This window comes from Schistocerca nitens, chromosome 4 (genome assembly GCF_023898315.1).
Source record: "Schistocerca nitens isolate TAMUIC-IGC-003100 chromosome 4, iqSchNite1.1, whole genome shotgun sequence".
Classification (NCBI taxonomy): domain Eukaryota; kingdom Metazoa; phylum Arthropoda; class Insecta; order Orthoptera; family Acrididae; genus Schistocerca; species Schistocerca nitens.
In genome coordinates, this window is record NC_064617.1 from 938,943,392 (window position 1) to 938,956,103 (window position 12,712).

General features: G+C 40.6%; 1 non-coding gene across 1 annotated transcript; it reads right to left on the minus strand.

The window, feature by feature from the left end:
- Positions 1–12,434: 12,434 nt before the first annotated feature.
- Trnas-gcu (transfer RNA serine (anticodon GCU)) lies at positions 12,435–12,506 on the minus strand. The gene has a single exon. It is a non-coding gene; the product is annotated as a tRNA-Ser (tRNA).
- Between the last annotated feature and the right edge of the window lie 206 nt (positions 12,507–12,712).

Sequence of the window (12,712 nt, forward strand, 5' to 3'; positions counted from 1 at the left end):
CGCAGACGGCCGAGATGGCCGAACGGTTCTGGGCGCTACAGTCTGGAACCGCGCGACCGCTACGGTTGTAGGTTCGTATCCTGCCTCGGGCATGGATGTGTGTGATGTCCTTAGGTTAGTTAGATTTAAGTAGTTCCAAGTTCTAGGGGACTGATGACCTCAGAAGTTAAGCCCCATAGTGCTAAGAGCCATTTGAACCATTTTTTCATCTTCGCAAACACTAAGAAAGGCAAATACAAAAGACTTATAGTTTGTACAGAGGATCAAATAAGTCTCGTCAAAGATCGTATGCTGATCACCTGTTTCCTTGTTCACAGTAAGCTTATTTTATTTAAAATATCGTTAAAGAATTCCGTGGCCGGTGAGTGGCAGCTTCTGGTCTTTCCTTGGTAGTTAACTGTTGCAAATGCTGTCGGCGAAGGGGCTGATATTCAGCAGATCACGCTCAATTCTCTGCACTACAATATCAGTGGAAAAGTGTTTTATATTGGTCGTCAACCTAGTTTCAAACAGAGAGACAAATGTAAAACGATGTAACTGTGTCACAAATCATTACTGCCGTACAGCAATCCTATAGTAATAACATAAATCTGACTGTGTCGGAATCACAAAACATCCACTTAACACCCACCTGACTTAAGGCAACGTTTTCGGCAATCTCAACAAGGAAAAAATTCTCGAGATGATATTTCATAGGTGTGAAAGTCACAAATTTCCAACGAAATGAAAACAAAGTTCAACACTACCGTTTTTCGATCAGTACGTCTCCCAGTTCACCATTAATTCTCTGCTCTGCGAGAAAACTCTGTTGAATAAAAACACCAACATAGACTAAATGAGAATCATAACTGCCGATCATCTATTGCTAAAGCAAACCTGCCACCGTAGGATTAAGCAAACTGAAAATAAAAATAAAAAACCCGAATATGGGACTCGAAATTGCTGAAATGACAGCATCCAGGTCACACTAGTCCAGCCTTGATCTCGACATTTGGTAAGCAGGTGCGCTCCTTCGGCAGTGAGGGCTGCCATTGAAGAACTTGTAATGTTGTGCTTTAATTTGTTCTGAATGCGGTGCTGATATTCAAGATCATAAAAGTGGGTTAAAAGCTGTGAGCTATCTGGGGAAGTTAACCTTGCATTACTGCGCAACTGTTTCACCAGGTATCCAGTCTAGCTTACCAAATTCCCAACCAGACTAACATTAATTATAATCTTTTAATAGTCATACGACAACCGCAGTTTATATTTGGAAATTTATTTTAACATTGATCATTGAAATTTCAGCATATTAAACTCGATTCACAACTAAACTAGTGCCTTATTTAGGATTGTGACAATGTGAGTTTGTAATCTTATGGAACACATCAAATATGGAGCCAAGATTGGGAGACTGCATACAACACTGCATTCATAAAATAACACACAAAGAACGTTGAAACATATGCAAGAGGAAATTAACCACAACCAACCGATTCAATTTTCACCCAAAGAAGTTACGTTCGTAGCGCAATCCTGTCCGTCATCAAATTACCACACACTGGTATACTAAATTCATACTAACTCTCTGTGAAATCTTCCCAAAAAGAATAGCTGAGGGCTACTTTGATGCTTACACCACATGCTTCACGTGGTCAACTTGGTTTACACAAAGAGTGTAACTCCACAATAATTTTGATAATTAAAATAAATTACATCGAAACGCAATTTACTAAAGAAAAACCTCGAACCGGTTACTATCGTCTTATTATTAACCTGATGGGTCAAACAATTGTATAAGCACATGGTACTGGTCTCACAAAGTACACCCCACGTGGGTTGAACATAAAGAAAAGTTGCTATATTGAAAAAATGTTGTCAAGACGAGACGTTGTAATCTCACGCACATTCGCATTTAAGATTGATGAGCTTAGAGTTACTGATCAACACGTGGTTCCACTTTACTCACAAAGTAGTGACAAAGCAACTACCGGAAGATATTCTGAACTTCGCACTCGAAGTACACTGCGTTGCAATTTAAGGTAACATTAGATATTTTAGAGCTAAACCTGAAATAAAGGTGATTAAATTTTCAGTTAGGCTGAACTTAAGAAATCCATTGTCCTACGGACTTAGCAGAGACGCGCTTAGCCGGAGATCTTACCACTTCAGACGCTCGCCACGGACAGACTGACCTGCGCTCCTACCGAGCGTGCTTCCCAGATACAAACGGAAGTGACCAGAGAGACAGCTTCCTATGCCAACATGACAAGGGACGGACAGGAACATACTAAGAATGGAAACCTCTCTGCTTTTAGAAAGCGTAGCTACCTGTTCCGACGTTGGTCCTACTGTTCTCTAGCAGACAGGCTTGTCTGCTACCATCAAGCATGCAACTAGAATTACATTTGCTCATTCATCCTCTCACACAGAAGGGAAGTGGGATGACAGTATCTTATCATATACAGTATATAAAAGAAAGCGGATGTAGGTTCTGTATGAGACTGTGACATCAATTACATATAAACTGTGTTTTAAAGTGTAGTAGTGTGACAGATCTTTCTTGTTTATGTGTAAAAGTAACACGTTTCTCTGCTCAGTCTCCTCTCAGATAGTCAGAAACACCACAGTAAATTTAGAAGAGGAATGTATGCCGTAAATGACAACAGATTTAAGAAATTAACATGAAAGGAATCTAAACGAGACCTTTCATAACCCCAACACTCCGGGAAAAGACAGTGCAGGGAATTTTCTGGCCATGCTAGGACATTCCCAAGCAGGCTTCTCGCACCCAACGTAAATCAAAAATATAAAGAAAAGGCAAAAGGTCACCAGCTACTTGCTAAAACACAATAATTTCAACACGTCTTTAGAATCTACCAATTTCAAAGAGATAAAAAGAATCTGTGACACCTATTTAAAAGATAGTGTAGACCTAATTCGGTCAGCAAGTAAAAACAGTGGTTCCTGTGTCATTAATATGAACAATTTCTGGTTGTTACCCTTATGTAGTTCACCAGTATTTGCTCATTGCAAGAGCGAACTGATCACAGGAAAATTTATGACTGTTTATTAACAAGTAAAATTTATGAAAATAGCAAAGGTGCCACAGCAATTTAAAAAACCATGAAAATAACATCAGTATTATAAAGCAGAACATTACAATGCACAATCCGCAAAAGCAAAAAGAAGATAAGTGAAAAAAAACATGTTTTACAAAGTGGTTATCGCGAAAAATTCTATATCTTATAAAACTAATAATTTGTAGAATTAAAATAACTTTGTGGCGCTAATTTAATCACTCTACTATATTTCAGTTAGTTAGCAAACAATGATCGCTGTGTCATTATACTGAAACTACAATTAATTATGTGATTGTTACCCTTAAGGGGTTCCTCACTATAAATATGCCCCATGCAAAGGCTAATCTATCACAGCCCAATGAGCATGAATAGCTATCTGACTGATAAACGAAGCAAAGCCACAGGAATGAATTTATGAAACTAAAAATATCACAAACCTAATACAACACACAAAAACAAACATTGAGAAATAAAACAACTCTGAAAGTACAGTAGTCAACGTCTAAAAAAAACACAAATAAATAAAACACCTGCAAAATACAAGAGTCAAAGTCTAATAAACACCAATAAATCGAACCCCTGCAAAACACACGAATTAAAGTTTCTGTGACAGAAACACACGTATATGCATTGAACTAAGAACCGTATAATCACTGTTCACTGACACACTCAGTATTTCCACTGTTCCGAGGCACAATATAAGGGGAAGGGGGGGGGGGTTCGTCGCCGCAGCAGTCAGTAGGGATTTTTGTCCATCTGTAGCGTGCAATCCCGCCGTCTCTGTCCTCTCATGAAGTTTCTCTTGGTGGCCCTTGTCATGTACATCTCGATTTGGTTCCATGTTTGTGTTGTCAAATTCGTGCGGTATCCTCGTTTGACACGCCAGGTTGATATTCCTGGGCAAGGATGACACTTAATGGCTCTTCTTTGTGCCACCCTTAGCGACCAGAGAACATCGAACTATGGTTTAATGTCGCTTGACAGTGGACATCCGTCAGGAAATGTTGATAGGCGTCGTTGAAGTCTGCCAGTTTCTCTGGACAGTATGTGTCAAAAGGCTCCATGCCCCTTGTGTTGTTGCGTTCTTGAGTTATCCTCTATTGGCTCGCCGGTTTGATATTCCTGGGCAAGGATGACACTTAATGGCTCTTCTTTGTGCCACCCTTAGCAACCAGAGAACATCGAACTATAATTTACTGTCGCTTGACAGTGGGCATCCGCCAGGAAATGTTGATAGTCGTCGTTGATGCCTGCAAGTTTCTCTGGACAGTACCTGTCAAAAGGCTCCACGCCCCTTTATCCCATGTCTTCTGTCGTTTCACCGCGGCCGTCTCATCACGGTCGCGTGCGTGTGGTGCGTTGCCAGCAGATGGATTTCCGCATGGTGGACCGCTTGGCCATCTCAGGTCATCATCCTCCACGAAGGGTCGCACTGGTGCGGCCAGCCATTAGCTCCGGGTGCAAGGGAAAGTGTTTGCCCTGCAGCCCTTCTTTTGTTGGCGAGCGTGCTCCAGAAGTGGCCCGGCTGATAGTATGTCCTGCTGGGAAACCCACCTGTTAACACCTAGTCCTCCTCCTCGCTGCTCCCGCTGTCTCGTAAGAGTTTAGCCGGTTCGTTTTCACGTTCTCAACTGCATTCACAGAAATTGTTCATCATAGTTATGTGATTACAAAATGTCATACATAATACTGCTTAGTATTGTCTTTCACAATTTTTAAGAACAAAAGTGAAACTTATTCTTTTTTTAAAATGAAAAAGTTACATGAATCGACAATAGAAAAATAAATGTCAAATGACTTGACAATATAAAAAAATAAAAGTGAAATGATTTGACAGTATAAAAATAAAAATTAAATGAACTGACAATATAATATCTAAATCCACATCACTAATGTAGTTCACTTGCGTTTTAATAAATCAAATGCTACTTATTAATTCACTAAAATGAATAGGATTATGCCTTGTGCAACTATAGGTCAGGGCAGCATAGGGTTCACATGTTATTTACACACACACATGCACACCTGTTGTCTATTCTACAAACTAACTACCCATAAACATGTATTACTCAAAATTCTACTTCAATCCACTACTAGTTAATCCAACAAGTACTTCAATGCTACTTCAAAGCAGTGTTTATACCACTACAACATTGTTCTAATTCGTCCTCTTCTTGACGCTAGCGGCATATGTCTTGTCACATGATAAATATGGAGAAACTTTCCTTAAACATACATAGTAAAAAGAACAATGGTTATTTGCACTCCAAAACATTTATACCAGTTGACACACCTGATAAGAGACTCGCAATTATACATTTATCATACTCATATGTTTATACATAAAACAGTAAGACAATTTCATCCAAAATTACGTTATCACAAGAATTAATCATGCAGATGACTCTGAGAAGGGTAAAAATATTTTCATTATACAGGTTATACTACATTTTCTTACCCATTTCGTTCCTTCTTTAAGTTACCTTTCGCTTCCAGATCAGTTATTTCGCCTGTGGTGGTCATTCTGGATTCATTTCTCATGAATGGCAAAATTGTGGTCACCTCTATTCTGTAAAACAGTATCATCTTAATATGTTGAACTTACAACAGACACAAAAGATCCGAATCCTCCTGTAGTTTAAAAGACAAATGTTTTGCTTCATCCTTATTACCTTAAACCAAGCTTTCCTTCGGTCCCATAATCAAAATTATTTAATCTTCCTCTACCTTCAAGAGGGAAATTTCCTCAGTACAAATCATATAGGCTGCAGTGCATCCCGCACCAGCGAAAACAGTAAGCTGTAATGCTCACAGCATCAGCAAAACACATAAACGTCGCTTTTCTAGGACAAGTATTAACGCAGAATAATTTTTCAGGCTCTGGCTCAACATCAATCATGACTACAGAAAGGATCCATATTTCTGTTCCATTCTCCATTTGCTGAAAAACTGCTCGTATTTGACTACCACAATAATATTTCAGGGCCACGTAAATTACACAAACCACAATTCTTCTTTCACCTTGAAGGGAATCAATCTACTTACGAAATCCACAGGCAGCACTTTACGTACTCAGCTATAAAGAACAAAAAAGACATATATCATCAATATTAACATATCATCGCATATTGGGGAGCCATTGGTTAAACAATTGTATTATCGCATCTTGTTTTCAAGATTCCAAACTTACTCATTCCTTTGTCAGAGTTCTCCTATCTTAAAATATTCATACAGCACGCATACTATAGTAAGAGATCCTCATTTATACTGACAGATATAGAATGGTAATAGATAGATAGTAGCACTGACAGCAGAAAATCGGAAACAAGGCTACTAACAGCTGGGGACCTGGGTTTGCCAGGCCCATAATACCCACATATCGGATATTCCCCTGAGTTTTGCATTAATTCAACACAGATCTTGCTTTTCTCAGGAGCGACTCTTTTCAATTTACACAGAAAACCATAAACAGCATTTCACTTGTTCACAAAGAAACCTTTTATCTTCACATTTGAACCAACCTAAATCCTAATTGCACAAGGAAAGAAAAAAACCGCAAACATCACTTCAATCAATCACACAGAAACATCTTTATCATTATTTTTACCAACATATTATTCAAAATGCATATGTCACAAATTTAAACTAATCAATTCTTTCTCCTCACCACCCTCTCTATATACCCTGTGTACTCATTTGCCATGTCGCTCATTTGTTCCAATTGGGCGCCTTCTGCGCTGATCATTTGTCATTGCCGATTTTGTTCATTTCCATTTGCTGGATTATGTCAAGGGTTGGCCGGCCGAATTTCAACATCATGTGGTGCTCCGCCTACAATCCTATTCCCACAGTGTTCATCGTAGTATAGATTCTGGTTGCTGTACCTGTAGCGTTCACGATCTTGTCCATGTCCTCGATCAATTCCGTTGTTCCACCTGTGCTCGCGAGTGTTACCCCAGTTTCTATACGGCCGGTCCCAATTATTGTTCCGTTCGCATCGCGACGACCAGTTACGCCGTTGATTAGTACTACGGCCACGACTTCGGTCACGCTGCTGTGCCCCGTAATAACTTTGTGCTTGATTAGGCGGGCATTCTCCTGTATTGTATTCCAACTCTTGGAGAAGTGTCTTAAACGTTTCCACGTCCTCTTTGCATCGTCCCGCAAGAATGACGTGGCGCAAGTGCATCGGCAATTTGGTGATGCATATCCTAATTAGTTCCGCAGGCCCGTATGGGCCGTATAGAAATTGATTTGCCTGCAGCATGTGGTCGAATAGGCGTGCTGGGCTGCCAAAACCAGACTGGTTCAAATTTGGCAGCATAATTATGCCATGCTTCACCCTATCTTGTGCCGCTTCCGACCAATAGGCAGACAGAAAGGCTTGTCGAAAATCCCGAGTGGAGTTGCAGTGACGCGCTGCCGACCTCATGCGAATAGCCGGTTCGCCTTCCAAATAGCCACACATATATTCTATCTTATGTGAACTTGCCCAGTCAGGGGGAAGACAGAACTCAAATTGCTCGAGCCATGCTCATGGACGTATTCCTTTTTGTGAGGAAATGTTTGAAATCAAATCCCCGCATTTCCTCCTGGCGAGGCCCTTGAATGTTTCTATTTTTCTCATGTCTGCCCCTCAAAATACATTCTTCCCTGTCGTCAAAATCTCCCTCGTGGCCGGAGTCCCTCTCTGCACTGTCCGTACAGCTATTTTTAGTGCTATTGGCGAGTTCAGAATCACAGCCCATGCAGCTTTCCAGATGCGCCACGCGTTCTTGTAATTCGCCTGTTACAGCTTTGTGCCGCCTGTTCACTTCGAACTGTCCCTTCTGAAATCTAAGAAGCGAACGCACTTCTTCGGTCTCTACGACCGCTACCGGTGTAGTATTGTTATCGCTCTCCGCCACCTTCATCGTGCCTACGATGTCCGCTAATGCCGCAATCTTATCATGTATTTGTCTGTTGTCCTCCGCCCCAGTCTGCTTCAATTGTACTACTTGATGTTCAAGTGCGTGAATCGCTTGACTGTTGTCCGCTACTGTGTTGCTAACGCACGCGGGACAATGCGTTTCCGCCTCCTGCACCCTGGAGAGTACCTGCTGGTATTCCCTTTGGCATTCTTCTCTCAGATCTTGGAAATTCCTAAGTAGCTGTTCCTCGTTCTCTTTCGATTCCACATTGCGACTCCGCTTGCCCTGTTCTAAGGCTTGCAGACGATCATCGATTTGTTCAAATGTATGGCCTAATTCTTTCATAATATCACCTTTTATTTCACTTGCCAGATTGTTTGTTATTTGTGAGATATCATTGGACACTCTTTGCATCGACTTGTCGACTTTATTTGTCTGCTGGATTAGTTTTTCGTCTATTTGTTCGCCTAGCTCTCGGATCAATTTTTCTGATTTCTGCGTCATTTGTTCGCCTAGTTCTCGGATCGATTTTTCAGATTTCTGCGTCATTTGTTCGCCTACCTCTCGGATCGATTTTTCGGATGATTCTTTTTGTTCTCGGAACGATTTTTCTGATTTCTCTACGTTTTCTTTATTTTGTTGCTATAAGGCTTTTATGAGTTCTGCCAAATCAATTTGGTTAGTTGGAGGCAAATTAATTTCTGGCTCTGCTGTGAGCCCGTTTGTCCTGTTTTGCATTTCCTCTGAAGTATTCCCCACTGCATTTTCGGAACCGTCCGACGTGTTAATATTCGAAATCAAATTATCCCCTTGGTCCATGTTGCTTAAGTTGTTGGACCGCCTACTTTTAGCTTGGTTACTTGTCTACATTAGTTCAATTTATCAGAATAAATGTATCCCCCAAAAATTACGACAGTCACACGAAAGGTACCCAACCGAGTACGCACTTTTTCACACGGAAAACAAATTTATATCTTTGACTGAAGTCAGTGCAATTTACAAGCGAGAAAAAAAAACACATACATATAAAACACACAAATATAGAAAACAAAACAAGACAAACAACACAACACCGCTCAACAACGACGTGAATCTTTTGAAGGTCTGCTCAGAAACAACGCAGAAGTTGTTTGAGTGCTGCAGGGAAAAAAAATTAAGATTATACAACGCTCGCAATCCAACATTTCAGAGATTCCAGAGTCTAGCGGAATCACAGAACAGGGCCGCCATGTGTAATGTTGTTGCTTTATTTTCTTCTGAAAGTGGTGCTGATATTTAAGATCATAAAAGTGGGTTAAAAGCTGTGAGCTGTCTGGGAAAGTTAACCTTGCATTACTGCGCAACTGTTTCACCAGGTATCCAGTCTAGCTTACCAAATTCCCAACCAGACTAACATTAATTATAATCTTTTAATAGTCATACGACAACCGGTGATATATATATATATATATATATATATATATATATATATATATATATATATATATATATATATATAAAAGAGAATTTAAATAAAAAGAAATAAATCAGTTTATATTTGGAAATTTATTTTAACATTTATCATTGAAATTTCAGCATATTAAACTTGATTCATAACTAAACTAGTGCCTTATTTAGGATTGTGAAAATGTGAGTTTGTAATCTTACGGAACACATCAAATATGGAGCCAAGATTGGGAGACTGCATACAACACTGCATTCATAAAATACCACACAAAGAACGGTGAAACATACGCAAGAGGAAATTAACCACAACCAACCGATTCAATTTTCACCCAAAGAAGTTACGTTCGTAGCGCAATCCTGTCCGTCATCAAATTACCACACACTGGTATACTAAATTCATACTAACTCTCTGTGAAATCTTCCCAAAAAGAATAGCTGAGGGCTACTTTGATGCTTACACCACATGCTTCACGTGGTCAACTTGGTTTACACAAAGAGTGTAACTCCACAATAATTTTGATAATTAAAATAAATTACATCGAAACGCAATTTACTAAAGAAAAACCTCGAACCGGTTACTATCGTCTTATTATTAACCTGATGGGTCAAACAATTGTATAAGCACATGGTACTGGTCTCACAAAGTACACCCCACGTGGGTTGAACATAAAGAAAAGTTGCTATATTGAAAAAATGTTGTCAAGACGAGACGTTGTAATCTCACGCACATTCGCATTTAAGATTGATGATCTTAGAGTTACTGATCAACACGTGGTTCCACTTTACTCACAAAGTAGTGACAAAGCAACTACCGGAAGATATTCTGAACTTCACATTCGAAGTACACTGCGTTGCAATTTAAGGTAACATTAGATATTTTAGAGCTAAACCTGAAATAAAGGTGATTAAATTTTCAGTTAGGCTGGACTTAAGAAATCCATTGTCCTACGGACTTAGCAGAGACGCGCTTAGCCGGAGATCTTACCACTTCAGACGCTCGCCATGGACAGACTGACCTGCGCTCCTACCGAGCGTGCTTCCCAGATACAAACGGAAGTGACCAGAGAGACAGCTTCCTATGCCAACATGACAAGGGACGGACAGGAACATACTAAGAATGGAAACCTCTCTGCTTTTAGAAAGCGTAGCTACCTGTTCCGACGTTGGTCCTACTGTTCTACAGCAGACAGGCTTGTCTGCTACCATCAAGCATGCAACTAGAATTACATTTGCTCATTCATCCTCTCACACACAAGGGAAGGGGGATGACAGTATCTTATCATATACAGTATATAAAAGAAAGCGGATGTAGGTTCTGTATGAGACTGTGACATCAATTACATATAAACTGTGTTTTAAAGTGTGGTAGTGTGACAGATCGTTCTTGTTTATGTGTAAAAGTAACACGTTTCTCTGCTCAGTCTCCTCTCAGATAGTCAGAAACACCACAGTAAATTTAGAAGAGGAATGTATGCCGTAAATGACAACAGATTTAAGAAATTAACATGAAAGGAATCCAACAGAGACCTTTCAAATTGTCTGCTTGCCTCTCACCCAGTGGCGTTCCCCTTGATCCAACCCTCTCAGCAGCTAACGACAATGACGAAAGTCCTCGTAACGTCACACAGTGCTCGTATTTTGGGGAAACCTCCTATCCAGCTAAGGGTGCCAACGTAGGGAGTGTCTCAGCTTATGTGCTATCTGTGCTGTTTGAAACGTTTTCCGGAAAACCCACTAATGCACGAAGCTCCATCTCATCGCAGCCAAAGGATATAAATTTTCTCTCCAGACTGAAATCCGCTTCGAATAATTACTCCTCAGACATGTCACCTCATCAACAAGGAAAAAAGATACGTTTCGCATAAATTTTTATTGTTTTTACCTACCTTGATAAAACAGTTGAACCCTGATCAGGCTACAGTGCCACTGGCGTAAGTCTATTGGGATGTCTACGTTATCTATCCACTTATGAGGTACCTAACAGGACGAAGAGATCCTAGACGAAAGTAACCAGGTTTTTTTTCATCGCCAAAATTCGGACCGAAATGGGATATATGTTACTTGCAGTTACTGATCTACAAATAAAAGCCACAGATCAAAATGTAAGTCATAAGAGCATACTGGTTGCTTTGGAGTGCAGTAAATGGTGTAGATACACAAGCTGCGACACTGTCGCGAATAAAACAGTGACCCGTATATACAATTAGTTTCCTTTAATTTACGTCTATGGTCACAAACTTTTTGTTAACTGATTACCGGTTTCGGTCTATAATGACCACCATCAGATCTGTTTTATGAAAACGAAGTCCTAATGTACTGTAGCCATAGTGGCATCGTCAAATGTTAAATGCCCAATCAGCACCAGCATCGTCAAATATATATAAATAACATCATGTGCACGAGTCATGTTGTCAGTAGAACTGCTACCAGCTGATCATGTTACCGTTTCACCACTGGCTAAGTCATGGTAGTGAAGTGGTATGTGTGTGTGTGCGTCTATGTGTGTGGTAGTAAGATGTATGGAACCGGCGCAACTTTAAAGTTAGTGGACGCGGAGATCTGAAAGAATGGTTGAAAGGAGTTACTGTGTTTGGACGTGCTTATAGCATAAGACGTTCCCCGATTTGCCGGTGTATCGAAGGAGAATGTCCGACATTCAAACAAGGAACCGTGCGACACACTCGCAGCCTCTTAACACCGCCTAGGAACAAAAAATGGTTGAAATGGCTCTGAGCACTATGGGACTTAACAGCTATGGTCATCAGTCCCCTAGAACTTAGAACTACTTAAACCTAACTAACCTAAGGACATCACACAACACCCAGTCATCACGAGGCAGAGAAAATCCCTGACCCCGCCGGGAATCGAACCCGGGAACCCGGGTGCGGGAAGCGAGAACGCTACCGCACGACCATGAGCTGCGGACGCCTAGGAACAGTGGCTGTTATTGAGTGTTAGTCTGCTTCATACAAGAATTAATGTATTTATACAGAGTGTAGCGACGAACGAAAATTTGTACCAAGGCCAGGATTCGAACCCGGGTCTCCTACTCAGCAGGCAGATGCACTAACCACTACGCCACCCTGGCGCAGTGGATTTGCAGAGCTGCACGAAATACCCTGGCATGCCCCCCTCCCCTTCCCCACCTATTAGTGCATTTTCCTAGTGCTCAGGATACCCGGTGTCAAACACCAGCCTCGGTACAAATTTTCATTCGTCACTTCAGTCTACATGTATACATCATAAGTTTCTGAGACTTGGAAACGCCTCTGGAACCATATAGTTTGATGTGAT